This window comes from Hippocampus zosterae, chromosome 5, assembly GCF_025434085.1.
Source record: "Hippocampus zosterae strain Florida chromosome 5, ASM2543408v3, whole genome shotgun sequence".
Classification (NCBI taxonomy): Eukaryota; Metazoa; Chordata; class Actinopteri; order Syngnathiformes; family Syngnathidae; genus Hippocampus; species Hippocampus zosterae.
The window spans coordinates 3,483,577-3,502,269 of record NC_067455.1 but is presented as its reverse complement, the minus strand read 5'-3'; the positions used below and the strand labels follow the sequence as shown (position 1 = coordinate 3,502,269).

At 46.9% G+C, this 18,693-nt stretch overlaps 1 long non-coding RNA gene across 2 annotated transcripts in view; it reads left to right on the top strand.

The window, feature by feature from the left end:
* LOC127600709 (uncharacterized) overlaps window positions 1-18,693 on the top strand; it is a 131,071-nt gene that overhangs the window by 3,662 nt on the left and 108,716 nt on the right. Inside the window, exon 1 of one of the 2 annotated variants that reach the window (XR_007962412.1) lies at window positions 13,941-13,952. The exons of the other annotated variant lie outside the window; for it this stretch is intronic. This is a non-coding gene — a long non-coding RNA (uncharacterized LOC127600709). Of the gene's footprint in view, window positions 1-13,940; window positions 13,953-18,693 lie in introns of those variants that run through there. 2 annotated transcript variants of the gene reach the window in all.

The following is an 18,693-nucleotide window of genomic DNA, read 5'->3' as shown; positions in this document are numbered from 1 at the left end:
CGAATGTGAAAAACTACCAAAAATATATATAAAAATGTAACAATTAGAAAACATGCTCATTATGCATCATTTTTTGTCCAACTGACCCCCCAATGGTATTTGCGAATCGATCCCCGTTGACTTCCAGTGGTGGTCAATACACTCCGCACAATTTCCATCAATCAATTTCAAAAATTACGATTAAATCAACCGGATCGTCCATGATATTTCCATTTAAAAATGCAAGGCGCCACCACCAGGGGGCGAACACATGGTCAAGGCTTCATTATGCCGGCTAAATAACGCGCAAAGGCACCCTGCGGAAGGAGCCGAAAGTCACTTAGGTGGAACGACCGGAGCGAATCATGTCAAGAGGAGAAACGACAAGCAAAAAAAAAAAAAAAAATCGGAGATGATGACATAGCGCCGGTGAATTTAGCCAGTTAGCCCTTGGTACATTCTTATTACTTCCGTAAATTTATGAACATTTGTTCCGAAATGAAAATCCAATGACTGAAATGTTCATGTTCACTGACAACGGTTTGCATATCGTTCATTGAAAAGTCGCTCTGTAAATATACGATGATGAATAATCGTCAATAATAATCGGGATTGCGATATTGATCACAAATAATCAAGATGATCATTTTGACCAATGCAATCAACCTAAAATGAAATGTCAAAGGAAAGCAAAGTAACAAATATCACACCGCGGGGGGGGGGGGGGGGTGGGGTAACCCAGAGCATCCGATTGCAAGGCAGCTGTGCGAACGACGCTACGACGCCTTGAAATTCCTTTGCGTTCTCAAGGCATTTTCCCAACCTTCTCCGATTCACTCTGTGATGCACACGCGCACACACACACATCGATAACAGCCAATTACACACACGCTCACACATGGAGGCTGGCAAAACACAAAATTACACACGCTCGGGCCGCACGTTTTATTAACACTCAATTACCCACACACATAAATCACCTCGGCGGCTACGAGGGGAGACGAATTGCGCTCCATTGTCTTTTTCGCTTTTATAACAACAACAAAAAACATCATATTTCATGACTACAAGCAGTACTTTGCTGGATATATACATAACAAAAAAACAAATACAGTGGTACCTCTACTTATGTAATTAATTGGTTCTGGAAGAAATTTCTTAACTAGGACATTTTGTAAATTTCAATATAAATGCCCCCGGCTCCCTCCAATAAATGCAGAGATATGTTTCCTAAAGCAAAAAAAATACATCAAAATATGTAACAAATAAATGTTACGAATTAGATTATTGCACAATAAATAAGAGTTGTGCATAATGTAAAAAAAAAGAATAATAACTTTTTGCGTCTTATGCATTTTTTTTGTGTTTGTCATGTTCTCTATCAGAAGTGGTTTTTGCCTGGCATTTTATAAAGAACTGATCCGAGGGCGTTTGCTTTGTCGTCTTTCTACAATCCTTTGAAAATGTCCAAGGCAAACACAAGCAGAGTGAGCGATCGATCACCCGACTGGTGAACACTTTTTTTTGGGGGGGGGGGGGGGATAATTCGCATTTGCGGAAAACGATTGAAACGCCTCAAGGGTTGAACAACGAGGAATCTGCATCGACACACATCTATCGACGCACATACGGTAGAGGTCCCACTTAGCCAATGGGATGCCAGGATGATGCGAGATGATAGCCAATAGCAGAGCAGCTAAAAGTATGCTGCGTTCAGGAAACTCGGAGCTGAGCCGACGCTATATTATTACTTTTCGGGAACGAGAGCGAGAGCACACACATTGTGTTTGGTGCACAGATGACGTCAGAGCCCCCCCCCCACCATCACCACCACCACGACCGCCGTCTCCCCCCAACAGCAAAAAAATACATCAAAATATGTAACAAATAAATGTTATGAATTAGATTATTGCACAATAAATAAGAGTTGTGCATAATGTTAAAAAAAGAATAACAAATAAAAATGGTCATTTAACTTTTGCGTCTTCAGCATTTTTTTTTGTTTGTTTGTTTTGTTTTTTTGCCCTCTTTAGTTCATGTTCTCTATCAGAAGTGGTTTTTGCCTGGCATTTTATAAAGAACTGATCCAAGGGCGTTTGCTTTTGTCATCTTTCTACAGTGCTTCGAAAATGTCCAAGGCAAACACCAGAAGTGAGCGATCGATCGCCCGACTGGTGAACACTTTTTTTGGGGGGGGGGGGGATAATTCGCATTTGCGGAAAACGATTGAAACGACCAAGGGTTGAACAACGAGGAATCTGCATCGACACATCTATCGACACATACGGTAGAGGTCCCTATTAGCCATGGGATGCCAGGATGATGCGAGATGATAGCCAATAGCAGAGCAGCTAAAAGTATGCTGTGTTCAGGAAACTCGAGCCGAGCCGACGCTATATTTTTACTTTTCGGGGAGCGAGAGCAAGAGCACACGCATTGTGTTTGGTGCACAGATGACGTCAGAGCCCCCCCCCCCCCACCACCACCACCACCACCGCCGTCCTCCCCAACCGCACCCTCCCAATCCAAATATATTCTTGAAAATATTCATCGGCAACCGGCTCCATTAGCGGGATGGCGCACTTGCTGAGACCCCCCCCCCCCCCCACCACACACACACACCTCCCCGCCAGTCACCTGCTCGCCACTGGCATTGACACATCAGTCTCTCCGCCTCTAACGCGATCTGACAGTGTCGAGATTATAATATCTGCCTCGTATTACCGGCGCATTAAACGCCATTATGGCACCCTGCCCCGCCCTGCGCTCAGGTGCGGCCCTCGGACCCGTCCGGATCGGGGAAATTGGAGAGTGGACGTTGTGGATAAATGGAGGGCGGGTAGAATGAATTGGAGGAAGCGTATTGGGGGGGGGGGGTTCCAAAAGTGTATCTTGTTCGACAGCCAGCGATGAGGCTGTCGGTGTGCACGAGTTGGAATTTTTCTTTCTTTTGGTATTTCCGTAGCCGGGCACAAGTAGAAATGGGCGTTTGCGCCGTGACAGGAGTGAACACAACCGGCTTGTTTTCTGAAAAATTCAAGCGATTTCGCTCATTCCCTTTTCATTTTTTTTGCAGAAGAAGCATGCGGTCTAAAATGTAGAGTGGGGTGAGGACATACATTCCACATCGGGACGTTTATGCGCCATGCCCCCACCCCCCAAAAAAAGTAATAAATCCCCTCAATCTATCGCCGTAGCCCGGTACCAAACGGGAACTCAAAAGGCAGCCGAGTCTCAACTGAAGCTATTTTGTTAACGAGCATTGCGGCGCCATCACGGCACATGATTGAAGGTCCACGGCTGATTTCCGACGCCCCCCCACCCCCCGCCATTTGTTTGCGGCGTGAAGAAAAGCGCTCCCACCCCACAGCCTTGTTGTTTTAATGAGACAAATTAATAAATAAGGATGAATTAATACGGCCTGGATGGGAAGGGCGGCACACAGCCCCTCGTCTCCCGACTCCGCCGCTGCTCTATCAAGCGCACGGGATGTATCTGTGTGCCGTAATTAACGCTTAATAAGTAAGTGATTCATTATGATTAGCGTGCGGATTCGCCGTAATGGCCCCTCTCTGCACTAGCAATCAACTTCAGTCTGTTTATCCGCACATAAACCCCCGTCGATCCATCTCTGTCTGCGCCCCCCCTCCCCCCAACAAAACGACGGCATCCCGATGCGCCGCCCTTTGTGGGGCTGCGGCCTCCATCCATCTTGGGGAGGACGGGGGTCGCTCTGTCGCGACGAGGAAGTAAGAAGTGAAAGATTTGTTTCTCAAATAGATTTGGTGTGAAGACGTTTCATATGTCAAAGGAGGCGACATAATTATAATTTTTAGAGGGGGCGGGAGGGTGGCGTTAAGTGTTTAAGCACTGCGGCTTTTGTAATACGATCGTTTAAAGTCTCTCGGGGACGGTTGGCATATTCTCTTGTCGTTAAGGAGGTATTTAACACAACAGTGATGAAACGACAAGGGGAAAAAAAATGGTCGCCAGCAGCACTCGTACCGTTTCAACTCGTTTTTCGCCAAGTCGTGGCCATGGGTAGGGGGGGCGCGATTGGATTGGATTCTTCAGGTAATTCTGTTTAGTTCAGTTAGATACACTCACTAAAAATGTTCCAACACCAGGACTAGGAATGCTAACCATTAGCATGTCAACAACGTTAACCTTAAGGCTAACGGGCCATTCTTAAGGTAATTCTGTTTAGTTCATTTAGATACACTCACTAAAAATGTTCTAACACCAGGACTACAAATGCTAACCGTTAGCATGTCAACAATGTTATCCATAAAGCTAGTGGGCCATTCTTAAGGTAATTCTGTTTAGTTCAGTTATATACACTCACTAAAAATGTTCTAACACCAGGACTACGAATGCTAACCGTTAGCATGTCACAACATTAACCATAAAGCTAGCGGGCCATTCTTAAGGTAATTCTGTTTAGTTCATTTAGATACACTCACTAAAAATGTTCTAACACCAGGACTACAAATGCTAACCGTTAGCATGTCAACAATGTTATCCATAGAGCTAGTGGGCCATTCTTAAGGTAATTCTGTTTAGTTCAGTTATATACACTCACTAAAAATGTTCTAACACCAGGACTACGAATGCTAACCGTTAGCATGTCAACAACATTATCCATAAAGCTAGCGGGCCATTCTTAAGGTAATTCTGTTTAGTTCATTTAGATACACTCACTAAAAATGTTCTAACACCAGGACTACAAATGCTAACCGTTAGCATGTAAACAATGTTATCCATAAAGCTAGCGGGTCAAACGCAACATTGTTTGGTTGATTGAAACACACAATCTACAATTCTCTTTTTGTTTGATGTTTAGTTTGACAGGAACAGACACAACCTGCGATTCTCGTTCAACTTCAGATTTGTGAGTCTTGCTGCCCCGTTTACGCTCTAATAAAAGTTGTTAGATGGTTTAAAATGACTGCGATAGTGGTGCTAATTGCCGTTAGCCTGACAACAGAGTTTCCAATTGTATTTCTGAATGTACATCCACGCACGCACGCACACACACACGGAGCAAACAAGGCGGCAAAGAAATGGCGACAACTCCACTTGACAGCCGCTTTTGCCCGAGCCATTTTCTACCCTTTGAGGGGGGGGGGGGGGGGGGGGAGAAAAAGCTTTGCACTTTCCACTTGCACCTCCTAGAATGTTCATTGGCCAGAAAATTATTTCTGCAGTCATTTCGCCGCCATTGTGAGCGGCAATCAATTTCTCTTCTCTTGGTGATGGCCCCGCGTTGTGGGCACAGAAGTTTGACCTTCTCTAAAAGATCTTTCAATTTATCCGTCCATCTTGCAACCTATCCATTAATGTGTTCATCTTCCCCCTGTTGTTTCTCTTTGGCTGGCTCTCGTCTCGCCGCTAAAGTGGCTTTAAAGTCATGTGCTCATCAAGACCCGACGGCCGGGTGTCGGGTTCGGGGGGCAATTATACCGGCGCGACCGAATGAGTCGTTTGAAAGAAAATGACGGCTATTTGGACATGGGGGGGGATATGCACTTGAGACAAAGGGAAACCCATTTGCCGTTGAACCCTGCGAGTGGACAAGGTCAGGGCGAGGCTAAATGACATCACATTAGCAACTGCTGGGTCAGACAATCGCTCCCTCGCATTTTCCAACAAACGTTTGATTTTTATCCCGCACTTTTTCGCAGTTGGCGCCACGCCGGTCGCCCGGTTAGCACGTCGGCCTCACAGTGTCGGAGGTTGCGAGTTTGAATCCGTGTAAACCCTGCGATAAATGACGGGCGACTGTACATCTTGCGATTTGGATCGACATTTTAAGAGCTCTGAGGCCTGTTGTGGGGACGAAGAAAAAAAAAAGTTGTTTGTAGCACGTAGTTTTGTAAATCCATTTTGGGATTGGAGGTGAGCACCGCTTTTGAGTAGAAGACCAAAATAGGTCGTGAATCTCGATGACAAAACGTCATGTAAATAGGCCTCAGGATTTTCCGAACTCTTTCCGTATGCGCCAGACACGTCAAAAGTCGATTGAGGGACCAATCGCAAGCCGGTGCAGTCGCTTTGTGGACTTTTGCCTCTCCGTGGGCTTCTTCTGCCACATCCTCTTCCGCTTCACTCATCTTTTCCTTCCTTCCGTCGGCCCGGTCGCGGACCCCTCCATCCTCATCTCTCGCCGCCTTCCCCTTATTCTCTCTCTCTTTCTCCGTCTGTCCCTTCCAATCTGGCTCGCCCCACTCGGCATCTGCCAGGACAGTATTATATATTCCAGTCTCATGCTTTACATGATTTGGGCAATAGATGAAGCCATATCCCGCTCTGGCCGCCTGCCCCCCCCCCCTCCCCTCTCTCTCCCTCGCCTTGTTGTTTAATGTTTCAATTTGGAGGAAGCAAACATTCAATCAGACAGATTAACTGTTTAATGCATGTCATCAGTCAAACTGTCGACGAGGAAAGGCGCCCCCCCCGCCCCACCTCGGCCTGCCGCCCCACCACACACACACACACAAATGCACACGTATGCACCCCCCTCCCCCCAACTGCATCTACGTCCTTCTCACTCCCTTGCTCTCCGTCCCGTAATGTCTACTCTCATATCGTCGAGCCCCCCCCCCCCCCCTGCACACGCCGGCGCCCGAATGTTATTTGAGTGAGACAACTCCACGCATGACAATCGCGAGGTTTGTCGAAGACACACAGCAGACGATTGTTCTGACGATGGCGAGTTGAACATTTCTACAACATGAGCATCCCATAACAAACATGAGTAATGAGTCAATGTATACGCTTTTGTTTGTGACGCGTTCAAAAAAAAATTAAAAAATAGGACATCGTCTTGAAAGCTCACCGGGATTCGATTTTTTTTTATTGATTTATTTGTTTGTTTATATATTTGCGAGCCTTATTCCAATAAGTCTAAATTTATCCAGCGTCTGTGTTTTTTAATTTATTTTTTTGCATCGACAGTTGTTCGCATTTTACACTCGTGTGACAGTCCAGACATTTATTTTATACCGCGCTTGTCGTCATTTCTCGCATAATCCCATCCGAGCTGAATTTTGACTAAGAACCGGACTCACAAATCTGCCAATCTGCCAATCGCAGAGAAAACGTATCGACTAACAACCCACAAGTCTTAGCAAGTCTTAGCTGAAGCCATCATAAAAGTATAGATGGCAACCCGACAGGAGTTGGAGACCTCGCGAGACCAAAATCTTGGGTCTGATGAGACAAAGATGAACTGTGGCAGGAATATCGCACACCAACCGAGCACCAAAGTGAAACTGGGACACGAGTCAAGCGTGAAGCAAAGTTGAATGTGGAAATGTGCAAATAATACAAAAGCTTCTGGACTACTAATTACCCTCGAGTGGCCCAGAGAGAGCCCAGACTCAAATCCCGGCGAACGTCTCCGGAAAAATCTGAGAATGGCGGGACATGGTAAACAAACAAAAAAAATTCAATTAGAATTTTTTTCATATTTATAGATTTGACCAAGAATACGACCCCCCCCCACCACCACCCCCGACACCCCTGCCATCTTTTTGACGTGCTCTCTTTTGGGCACCACAATCTACGTGTGATGGTATGTAGTATTCTGCCCTTGGGTCACCGTTGGCCTCGACGGCTGACCTCTGGCTGACCTCTGGCTGACCTCCGACCTGCTGCGGTCAGACCCTTTTAAATGTACACTTTGAGGTAGCGCTGCAGTTCGGTTTCAGACTTTGCGCTTGATGAATTCTGGTTTGTGGGTGTGTGTGTGTGTGGGGAGGCTGGGGGGGGGGGGATTGGATCGTGCGGTTCTAGGCTATAAAAATACAGCAATTGCGCCGACAAAGTTGCTAATTGCTGTCAACACGGAGAGAAAGATCTTTGACTTCTCGCTCCTCAATGATAACATCTCCGGAGGATTTTTTATTTTTATTTTTTTCTCACATTCGTATGAGAGTGCGGCGTTGCAAAATGTACACAAGATTTCCCGTACCACTAAAGATTTTATAACGGTGAGCGTTTCAAGCACGCTACATTTATTTCCTATGGGAAAACTGGTTTGCGCGACATCGTAGCTGCCATCTGGCTGTCGCACTTCCGGTGAAAAGTTTTTTTTTTTTTTCCCTTGATTGAAGAAAGAACTTGCGTTGAATAATCAAAGGCAGTTTTCATCAAATCTACAGGTCAGGCTCCAGCAGAGTGAGACAACCTAGCTACACTTTGAACACCCCCCCCCCCCCCCCACACACCTCGCCCCTCTTTATCTCCCTGTGCCGCGGAGCGTCTCGTGTATCTCCCCCCCCCGCCCCACCCAACCTCCCCGCCCACCCGCTGCTCTCCGACCGCAGCGCAGAGGGTGGCCAAACCTGGTAAGTATTGACAGCCAGCTCCAGTGACACGGACAGAGCCAGTCGATGCCAAGACACTTGAGGCCAAAGGTCAATGACAAAAAAAAAAAAAAAGGTAGGCCCGCCCGGAAAGGCGGGTGATAGATGGAGGAGGGGGGGTGGGGGTGGGGGTTGTCACGAGAGATGCGTGGTCAGATAGCAAAAACTTTGGGACACCTGGAGGTCAAAGCAGAAAAAGGGAAGCATCGCTTAACCAAAGCGAGTTGAAAATGAGAAAGTCGAATGTGTAACGACGCCGGAAATATTTCGGTTTTGAAGGCGACGACGGCGGCAAGAGAGCGTCCGGAGAGGTCTGAAGTTGCAAGTTTGAATCAAGGCCTTCTGCTGGTTTCCCCCCCCCCCCCCCCCGCCCCCCTTCCTCCCCAAACGATGAAATATCAAGAAATCTCGCAAGACTTTAGCTCAGTGAGCACGGAAAGCGAGGCGTCATGACAATTGATTTCCGCTCAGTGCGACAGTTGACGTTACCCAAACGGCGGGTTGATTCGCGGCGCCCCGCAGAGGACGGCACATGGATGATGTCATAAAAAGGCCCAGTCGCCGGCTTCCAAAGTTGATTTGTGGCTTTCGACTCTTGATGAGAAGCATTAAATCCCGTTCTACAAAGTGTAAAATTTCTTCTTCAACGGTTTAGATATTATTTATATGAACCGCCAAAATGGAAAGCACTTCTTTGGCTTTGCATTTGAGGCCGAGTATGATAAAGAATGCCAAAAGTCAAACGGGCAAACGCTTCGATCTTGGAGCGACGTCACCTGATGGCACTTTTATTTCTTATTATTTTTTTTAATTGATCGCTTCGGTGCGACTGGCATGAACAGGATAACAACTGTCAGACGGCCGTGTGATTGTCCTTCTTTCCAGCTAATGGCGAAATAACTAAAAAAAAAATTAATTTCCAAAGACGAAAATAAAGAACATTGGCGCCATAGTTAATTTGTGAACTTAAAATGTGGGGTTTTTTTCATTTTGATTTCAATAACGAAAAAAATAAATAAAAATAATCTTTGATTAGCTTTTACCATTAGCTTCCGTTCACTAACACAAACGATTTCTGGGGCTCAAACCCACCCGGGAACTGTTTTTTTTTTTTTTTTCAATTGCCTTCCCTAAAGTGATGGTGAATCCCACAAACATTTGACGACAATTTTAGAACAAGAAGCAGAACGGACCGCAACTTAAAAAAAAAATTGCTCTGGCCACGCGGCGCAGCAGGACCTTTTTCATTCGTCCAATACGACGACCCCGCTAGCGGTTAGCGCATCTGGCGCCTCGTCTGAAATTCCGCCTTTCTGTCTGCCGACTTCCTCTCGCGTTCCGACGCTCCTTCCGTTTGCGTTTTTAGTTTGACGGCAAACTTTCGAGGGGGTGCGTCAAAGTGATCAAATGGCATCTCACAGAGAGTTCCTGACATTGAAATTAGCGGCAGTAGAAATTGGCAAAGACAACGAGGAAGTTCAAGATGACTTCGGAGGGAAAAGAGCGGTTGGGGGTGGGGCGGGGGGGGGGGGTCGACATAAGCGGTCCTCGGGGAAATGGGACAAGTGAGAGCGATCACACACACACACACACACACACACACACACACACGCGCGTGTTGCGTATTGACAGAGAGAGTGTCAGCGTGTATTGAACAGTGGGAGGTAAGAGAGTCGGCCTCCATCTCCATCGGATATCAGTCCCTCCTCCTCTAATCATTTCCTTCCTTTCGGCCCTCCTTCTAATGCAATTATCCTTTTTTCCTGCGCTCTCCCCCCTACTACCCCCCCCTCACTTGTCCATCTTTGTTTCTGCATCTTCCATCCTTCCAACTACTTTTTTATTCTTTGTGAACCTTTTTTTTGCCTGGCCCTCCCCCTCTCTCTCTCTCTTTACCTTCCCGCTTGTGGCTAACAACGCGGCGTCTGCCGATGTCAGTTGCACTTAACATCGTTCGCCGCTAGCCGCCTCCTCTCTGTTCTTTTGATCTTTAATGATCAGCCTTGGTGTGTCACCCCCACCCCAAAAAAAAAAAAACAGACTCCAATGAATGGGGGCAGGGGAGGACTGTAATTCCTTCTATTAAAAGGTGCATCAACAAAATATTCATTCATCGTCCTAACCGCTTGATCCTCACTAGGGTCGCGGGGGGTGCTGGAGCCCATCCCAGCTGTCTCCGGGCAGTAGGCGGGGGACACCCTGAATGGGTTGCCAGCCAATCACAGGGCACACAGAGACGAACAACCACTCACACTCACACTCACACCTAGGGACAATTTAGAGCGTCCAATCAGCCTGCCATGCATGTTTTTGGAATGTGGGAGGAAACCGGAGCACCCGGAGAAAACCCACGCAGGCCCCGGGAGAACATGCAAACTCTACACAGGGAGGCCGGAGCTGGAATCGAACCCGGTACCTCTGCACTGTGAAGCCGACGTGCTAACCACCTGCCGTGAATAATTTCGTAAATGGGAGTGGAGGAAAGGGGATTTTGTTTGACAGGGAAACCGCACCTGACGTTAATAGTTTGTTCACAAGTTTCCTTCCGTGGCGGGAGGTTCACCTGCAGGGCCCGTTATGGCACCTGGGCTGCAGCCAACACAAAAGCGCTCGCAACAAGCTCATCAAGGTGTTGCAAAAGGTGGACGCGGGGAGATGAGAATGGGGAGGAGGAGTCCTCTTAAAATAAAATACAATTGAAAAAGTCAGGTAGAAAGTACCAACAAAACACTGGGAATAAATTCACCAGTAGGCATGAGCGAGTACCAAAACCAGGTATTCGTATTAGGCTGATAAAAGGCCTTACTTTCATGTATCGAGTGTCGGCGGATGGTGCCGATACCAACCGTAAAAACTTAAGGGAAAATAAAAATCAATACATTAGGTACGTCGTCCTCAGCAGTGTAATGTGGAAGTTTGGCACGTGCGAATCATTATCTGCTCTGCGTCGATGAGTACTCGCAGTGAATTTTGCCGTTAGTAGTGGTCTGAAGAAAAAAAAATAAAAGTAGTATCGAACATCCCTCTTCACCAGAAAAGGAAACATAACATGATTTGATTGACTAAGCTAACAAGAATAAAGGATAGCAACAATGACCCCAAAAAAGACTGAAAGAAAGCAGGGAACTGAATAGTCAAAGTGACAAGACAACGAGGCACATCTGACTGGAGAGCTGATTGGTAGACACAAAGATGAGCCGATTTAAAAAAAAAAATAGAGAGATGTGCTTCCATCATGTCAAGGCTCCTTTGAAAGGAAACGAAAGGCGCCGCTTTGATTGGCCATGAGCAAAGTCAGCTCTGACCACTCCCACAACGACGCAGCCCTCCCACTTGCACACCTGTGAAATTACCAACATCGGATCTAACCACGCGTCACACAGCGTTGCGAAAACAGAGCCCCAAGAGATATTGTTTTTTTATAAAGCCAAGAAAAAAAAGCAGAAATCCTCTTAACCTCATTAAATTGTCTCAAGTTGAAATCAGAGCAGGTGCGAGGAAAGATCTTTTGCAATTTGGGAGCTCGGAGAGACGCTTTTGACTCTCTGCCAGTTTTCCTCAACAGCCCACATCACGCGGCGTACGCGCAACACCTGTTCAATGCTTGCACGGTGTAAACAAGCGATTGAAATAGACTGGCACATACCCGTCCCGGTCCCCGCCCCACGTCAGGGAATCAACATTGGCTTTCTTTCGCCACGAGCTGGGGCGCAGCTTCCCGTTCGCCTGGAGCCAGCTCAGCCCACAGCGGAAACAGATGGTTGCCGGGAAAGTCCTCGAGCAACGTTGCGAGGATCTGTCGCGGCGGCCGAGAGACGGATACGCGCTCCCAATCAAAACGAGAAAGGTTTTGGATTAAAGATCAGGTGGTGGGGGGGGGGAGAAAAAAAAACCACACCACTTGACACATTTTGAATGTCACGCAGCTAATTTAACAGCACATACTGTGTGTGTGTATTTTATATTATATACGCATGAAGAAATTGCATATAAACAGTTGATAATGCATGTCAACTTAATCCATTGGGCTTTAAAAAAATATATATTGACGGCATTTATTCCCCCCCCGCCCCCTCGAGAAGTGCATTCGATTTATGCAAGGTATACTTATGTACACTCATTTCCTTTACTTTAAGCGATTTATTTTTTTTTAATTTGATTATCAAGTGCTCTGGTATGTCCTATGCGCTTAGTTGTGCATAAAAAAAAATAATTTGGTCAATGAAGAAAAGTCAATGACCCCCCCCCCCACCAAATACCGAAATCTAAAGTGTGGAGATATATATATTTATTTATTTGCGGGCGTGAAAAAATAAACGCTTCCCCCGTTTTTTCCACGCATCCGCCATCCTCCCCCCCCCCCCCCACTCCCACTGCCATCATTCTCGAAACACCTCTCTCCCTCTCTCTCTCTTTCTTTTCGAGGAGCGGGGGACGAGGGGCGGGTGGGAGGTGGGGTGGGGGGGAGTGGCAAGGAGGCGCGACTCGCAGGGCGGCACATAGCTGATCAATATTCGATTTAGTTGCTAATTTAGGGCCTTTCTATAGCTGTCATCCCGTGATGTATGAGTCCTAACCCGAGGTCGCCGCGGAAAAAGGAGGGAAAAAAAAAACAACACACACACACACACACACACACACACACACACACACACACACACGCATGAGAGAGACAGCGAGAAAAATCAAACGGCAGTCAAGTTTTCACTTAACAATAGAGTGACTTGAATATTATTTATTGGGGGGCGGGGAGGCAAAATGGATGCCGGGGGTGAATTGCTCCTACCGCCGGTGGCCGTGATGAAGCGCCCGCGTGGGAACGCGCATAGGGCGAGATCGAGCGGCAGGCGTGCGCGCGCGCCACCTTCGCGACGAACAGCCACGCGCACGAGCATTTTGTCACGTTTGGTTGTGACGTCAGCGAATACCGTGCCAATCGATCACTGTTCGAAAGGATGTTATCAATAATTTGAGAAGCCATAACGACTCGATTCTGTCTGGAGTTTTTAATAATGAAGGCGATGTGGCGTAATTAGTTCGAGATGGTTTGGGGGGGAGAGGAGATTTTAAGTGGTTGGAAATTTGCATAAAAGAAAAAAAATCTTTGCTGATGAATGGATACGTCCACGCGGAACGACTCATAAACAGACATCCATCACGGCGAAGCGGCTCGGGACCACATCATTCTTTGCTGCTGCGTTTTCATTCTCTTAAGAGTGCGCGCGCGCGCGCTACTCGTCGTAACGCGGCGTGCTGGCCGCGGGGGGCGCTCATGGACAACGACAGAAATTGAGAGTGTCACTGCTTGCGAAAGGCAAACTCATTGCCTCGGGTGACTGAAGAAGCTAAAAGTGGTATTGTCTCATTCAGTCAACCGCTGCATGTTCAAAACGAGCCACTGCAGGTGGAAACGTGATTCATGTAGAGCACCGGTGTCAAACACAAGGCCCGAGGGCCAGACCCGGCCCACCACACGGTCTCATTTGGCCCGCAAACGCAAATTAAAGAAGTTAACTTTGCTAAAATCTCTACCAAAATTGTCATTTGTAATAAATAGTTATAGGGGAAGCATTTTCTTGTTACCAAACCCCTCATTACAGTAACGTAAACAAGAGGTGAATAAACATTTATTCTTAACTTCTTGATATGATTTCAGTCACAACGGCCATCCAAGTGAAACCAACTCAAAACTGCCCCTTGACAAAAATGACTTTGACATCCCCGATGTAGAGAAAGACTGTATCAAGTTGTACTGCATGCACGTATATTCGTGATGCATGTGCCTTCAAGAGGCGGGGCTTGGCGGGTGGCATGACGTCAGCAAATCTGCCTGCGAGCGTCTGGGTCATGAGCGGTGGAAGCGGGTGAAAAAATTACCTTTCCCACATGCCGGGGCAACTACAAGAGCAACTACACCAGGGGTGTTCAACCCGCAGTTCGCGGGCCACATGTGGCTCTTTGGCTGGTTCCATGCGGCTCCCGAGCTTTTCACATGACCAGCGTTGAAAACTTAAAGTGCCTCAGAATTTACGATGTCAGCCTATCATCAATCCCGTTGATTGACATACAGAGCAACCAGTCGAATGACAAACTTGCATTCTCCTAATTAGGATTTTGCAAATTCACAATTTTTGTTTTTTTTTAAACTAATCCTGACATCTCACCCGTTTGCTGTTTTTGTGCTCATAGAAACACAAGTATCGCCTTGCCGCCATCTTGTGGGATCTTGATACAGAAGAACTAAGTTGTAGTGAGTTGAGGAGCTTCATATAGTGCCATATTTTGGCATCTAGAGCCAATTATATTACATATTCACTTAATACCGGTCACCTGCCTGAGTGAAAGCCTCTTTGCCCTTATATCCGTTTGTTGTTTTTTTTTTTGCCTAAACAATGTCGTACTCACCCAGACTGATGCTTGGTTGGCTGCTTTCACATTTGTAGTCAGCTGTGAGTGCAGAAAAAAAAAGTTTCTGGTCCTTCCAGAGTAGAATCCGTGTTGTAGTTTTTGTAAAGAGTTTGAAAAAGCAGATCCAGATCTCGGGAACAGTAGACCGGCAGATGAGGTTTTCCTTTGGTGGTGATTTGAGTTTCGCTTTGAGTCTTGTACTTTGGGACTTTGTTCATGATTTATTTTTTTTAATTCCTCCAAACACCTTTCCTTTCCTTTGTTGTGTGTGGAAATACTTGAAGATGTCCACACTTGGTGGCTTCCCTGCTCCTCCATTTGGCTAGCACGGCCACAAAAACTCTTGATTCTGACAGAATGAACCAACAAACGCTGATAGCAAGGGGGGCGGGGGGGGGGGCAAATACGAGCAAACTAATGAGGCAACAAGGCACACCTTGGACAAGACACGAGTGAAGTGACTGGAGGGAACTGATTGGTTGACCCTAAGGGACCGGGTGGAAATGGAAACAGAACATGCATGACAAGAGATGAAAAAAAAATTAAAAGAGCAATTTTGAGTGTTCAATCAGCCTGTCATGCATGTTTTTGGAATATGGGAGGAAACCAGAGTACCCAAAGAAAACCCACGCAGGCCCGCGGAGAACATCCAAACTCCACACAGGGAGGCCGGAGCTGGAATTGACTTCTTGATACCTCTGCACTATGAGGCCACCCCTGAAAACAAATCTGAAAAAGTTCAAAACAAACACAGATCATGAAAATATTCCGACTTAGGCTGTAGTGTAGCCATTTGTGAGGGTGGGGGGGGGGGGCTCCGGACACTTTGAAGGAAAGCGCTTGAAGCAGTTGGGGACAATGTCGTTTCTTTTCACACGGCGACAACAAAACGAGGATTTTGTGCAAGCGAATGTTGCAATTGATCGTCAAAGGCGGGCACTCTGCTGCCATGTAAGCCACAGAACGAATAAAAGACATTTTAATTAGGATGATTAGTTAGGGAATCAATGAGCTGACACTGGCAGAGCTCACAGAGCAGTCCCCCCCACCCCCCGCTCCCATTTCACTTTAATGGGGCGATCAAGTGAGCTGCTTTTTCAAGCCGCCTTTTGTTGTGGGTTGCCGCAACCCCCAGAAAAACAAAACAAAATAGGAAATGTTACAAGCAGCCAATATCATCGTGGTGATTTTTTTTTTCTTCTCTCGGTTGTATTTTGTTCTCATGAGAAGAAACACTACGGCTTGAGGTTGAGTCCTCCGAAGGCCGCATGACATCATTTCCCGGCGCAAAATCGACCGCACGTGGTTTTAGAAAGACAATTGGCAGGCTAGGTCCTTGGATGCCTTCAAAGGCACCTTCTCATCTCGTCACCCTGAGTGACGTCGTGCGGCCAAAAATGCGGCTTTCGGAGGACTCGGCCTGTGAATTTGAACACTTCAACAAAGACTCGCAGTGGCCTTCCTTCAATGAATTCTTGAAAGTCAAAAAGATGCAGTAATTGTGCTCGCCACTAGATGGCCAAGACTGCTTCTTCCTCAGAGAAGAAGGAGCAGGGAAGCGACACCCCTCTAGAAACAACACAAACATTTTTTTCCCCCCACAAGAACCGTTGACAGTTCATTTTAAGTGCATGAGGCGTTATTAAGCAAAACATATGATAGAATGATATTAAAAATGTTGACATTTTTTTTTCATGCGCACATAAAGGAGTTCTTGCACTAAATGTCGGTTTGCAGTTTTATGTTATTTGTGCACAAGGGGGGAAAAAATACAGTTTGTGTTTTGTTTTGGGGTTGTTTTTGTTTGAGGAGTGGACTTCTTCTGTACATTGGTTCAATAAACAACAGACGTGCACATTTTTTTTGTCCTTTTTTTTGTCCCGTTTTGCAAAAGCCGGCCATTGTTTCTTTTCACAAAAACTTGATTTGTCCAAATTGGGGCGGTGTTTTTGGTGAAACCAACCCATGTTCTACCGTTGATTACGACAGAAAAGAAAAGCTGATGAAAAAAAAAAAAAAAGATAATTTACTCTTTGTTTTGGTTGCTTATACTGTCGCAGTACAAAACACGGTGTGTGGGGTAAAATCAGGGTCAGTATGAGGGGGCTCTGAAGTGTAAACAGATGGCCGTGTGTGAGTTAATACGACTTCAAACTACATTTGAAAAAATGTGAAATGATAATTTGAAATAATCTCTAGTTTATTTTTTTCAAATTTTTCAGAATACAATCTGTGGGAGATTTTGGAAGGGGCTGTGCGGCATGTTCTCTTGGACATTACCGCCCCCTATGGGTGACATGATTTAAACCAATGGCAGAGGGCACGACCTCATTTCCATTCAGTTCAATATCATCGTCCGAAATTTCCTTGAGTTTTGTGGCTGGGAATTTTGTCTTCCTGAAAAGCGGATGTTGTCTTTTTCAGCGAGGTGGGAGGTGGGCGATGGGGGTGTGGGCTGGGGTGGTCCTATTTTGCATATAAACGAGGATATGGAGACAGGGAGTGTGGCTCGTATTGGCCGCCAGCTGCCATGGAGCTCCTCGCTTGTTTGGTCAAAGTTGATTTCCCCAGACCCTTCTCCCCTAGGACGCCCCCCCCCCCCCTCACCCGTACCCCAAACCTCGCTGCCATACCCCCGCCCGGGATCCCGCCGGTTAAACGGACAGGTCATTGACACACTCACACACCACATCCCAGGATTTCAATACCACCACCCCCCCCCGCCACTGCCGTGTAAAGGCCGAATTTCCCCGGTCATTACCGCCGAAGCACGTCTCACCTCGCCGTACGACGCCATCATCCGATCAAACCTGCAATTAGCGTCATTAGAAGGGAACGGACTCGAGAATAATCGCCCCGACAAGCAAGTGTGAGTCTTACCCTCCGCGTGCCTTTAATGAGCATTGTTTAAACGACCCAAATGAAATTGATGCCGACTCGCCGAGCATGAACGACAGCTCATATAAAGATGTGTGTGTGTGTGTGTGCCCCCCCCCCGCAAGAAGCTGTTCAACAGTGGTATTAATAATCTCCATGATCTATGATCTCGCCTCGTGTCAGTCAGCCATTAAAGAGACATTCACTACATGTTCTCCACAGCTCGTTTCCTCCCCCCCACCCAAGCTCTCGTAGCCCCCCCTCCAAATAATTGTGTGTTAATGGGTTGGCTGGTGGTAAAGTTAGGAGGGGGGCAGTTGGGTGGGATTACAGCCCAGGGAGTGAGGATGGAAGGATTATCGGGGCAAGAGGTCGCTGTTAACAGAGGAGATGATTAGCTGCGATGACTGAGCCTTTGCTGCCGAGGGGATATGTGGCGAGTAAGGTGACAAATACAGTCAAGGGCAGCTCAATGACAAAGGTGGAATATAAGTTCTCAAGGGACGAATGGTTCAACGCTCATGATAAGGAGATGCTAGTATCGCAAAAAGCCACCGTGTGGATTGGAAATTGGACTCCTGGCGGGACGGCGGATCCTTCCAATTTTCGAAAGCGTTTACGAGGTTAATTTCGGGGCGACAGCGGAGGGAGGTATTGCCCATCGTGGGGGCCCACTGAGATGGACGGCCTTGCGGTTCCCACGCAGATTTTCTCGAATTCTGCCGAGAAATGAATGCGATAAGCAAGGATGTTAAATATATATAGGGCGGCACGGTGGTCCGGTGGTTAGCACTGTGACCTTTGGGTTGTGGTTCGATCCCCCCACCTGCGTGGGTTTTCTCCGGGTACTCCGGTTTCCTCCCACATTCCAAAAACATGCACGGAAGGCTGATTGAACACACACAAAAAAAGAAATTGCCCCCCGGTGTGGGTGTTAGCATGGATGGGTTGTTCGCCTGCGATTGGCTGGCAACCGGTCAGGGTGTCCCTCGCCTACTGCCCGAAGATCGATCGATAATCGTTTCCTCTCAATTGTATGTGTAATTTTGGGTACCCTTTG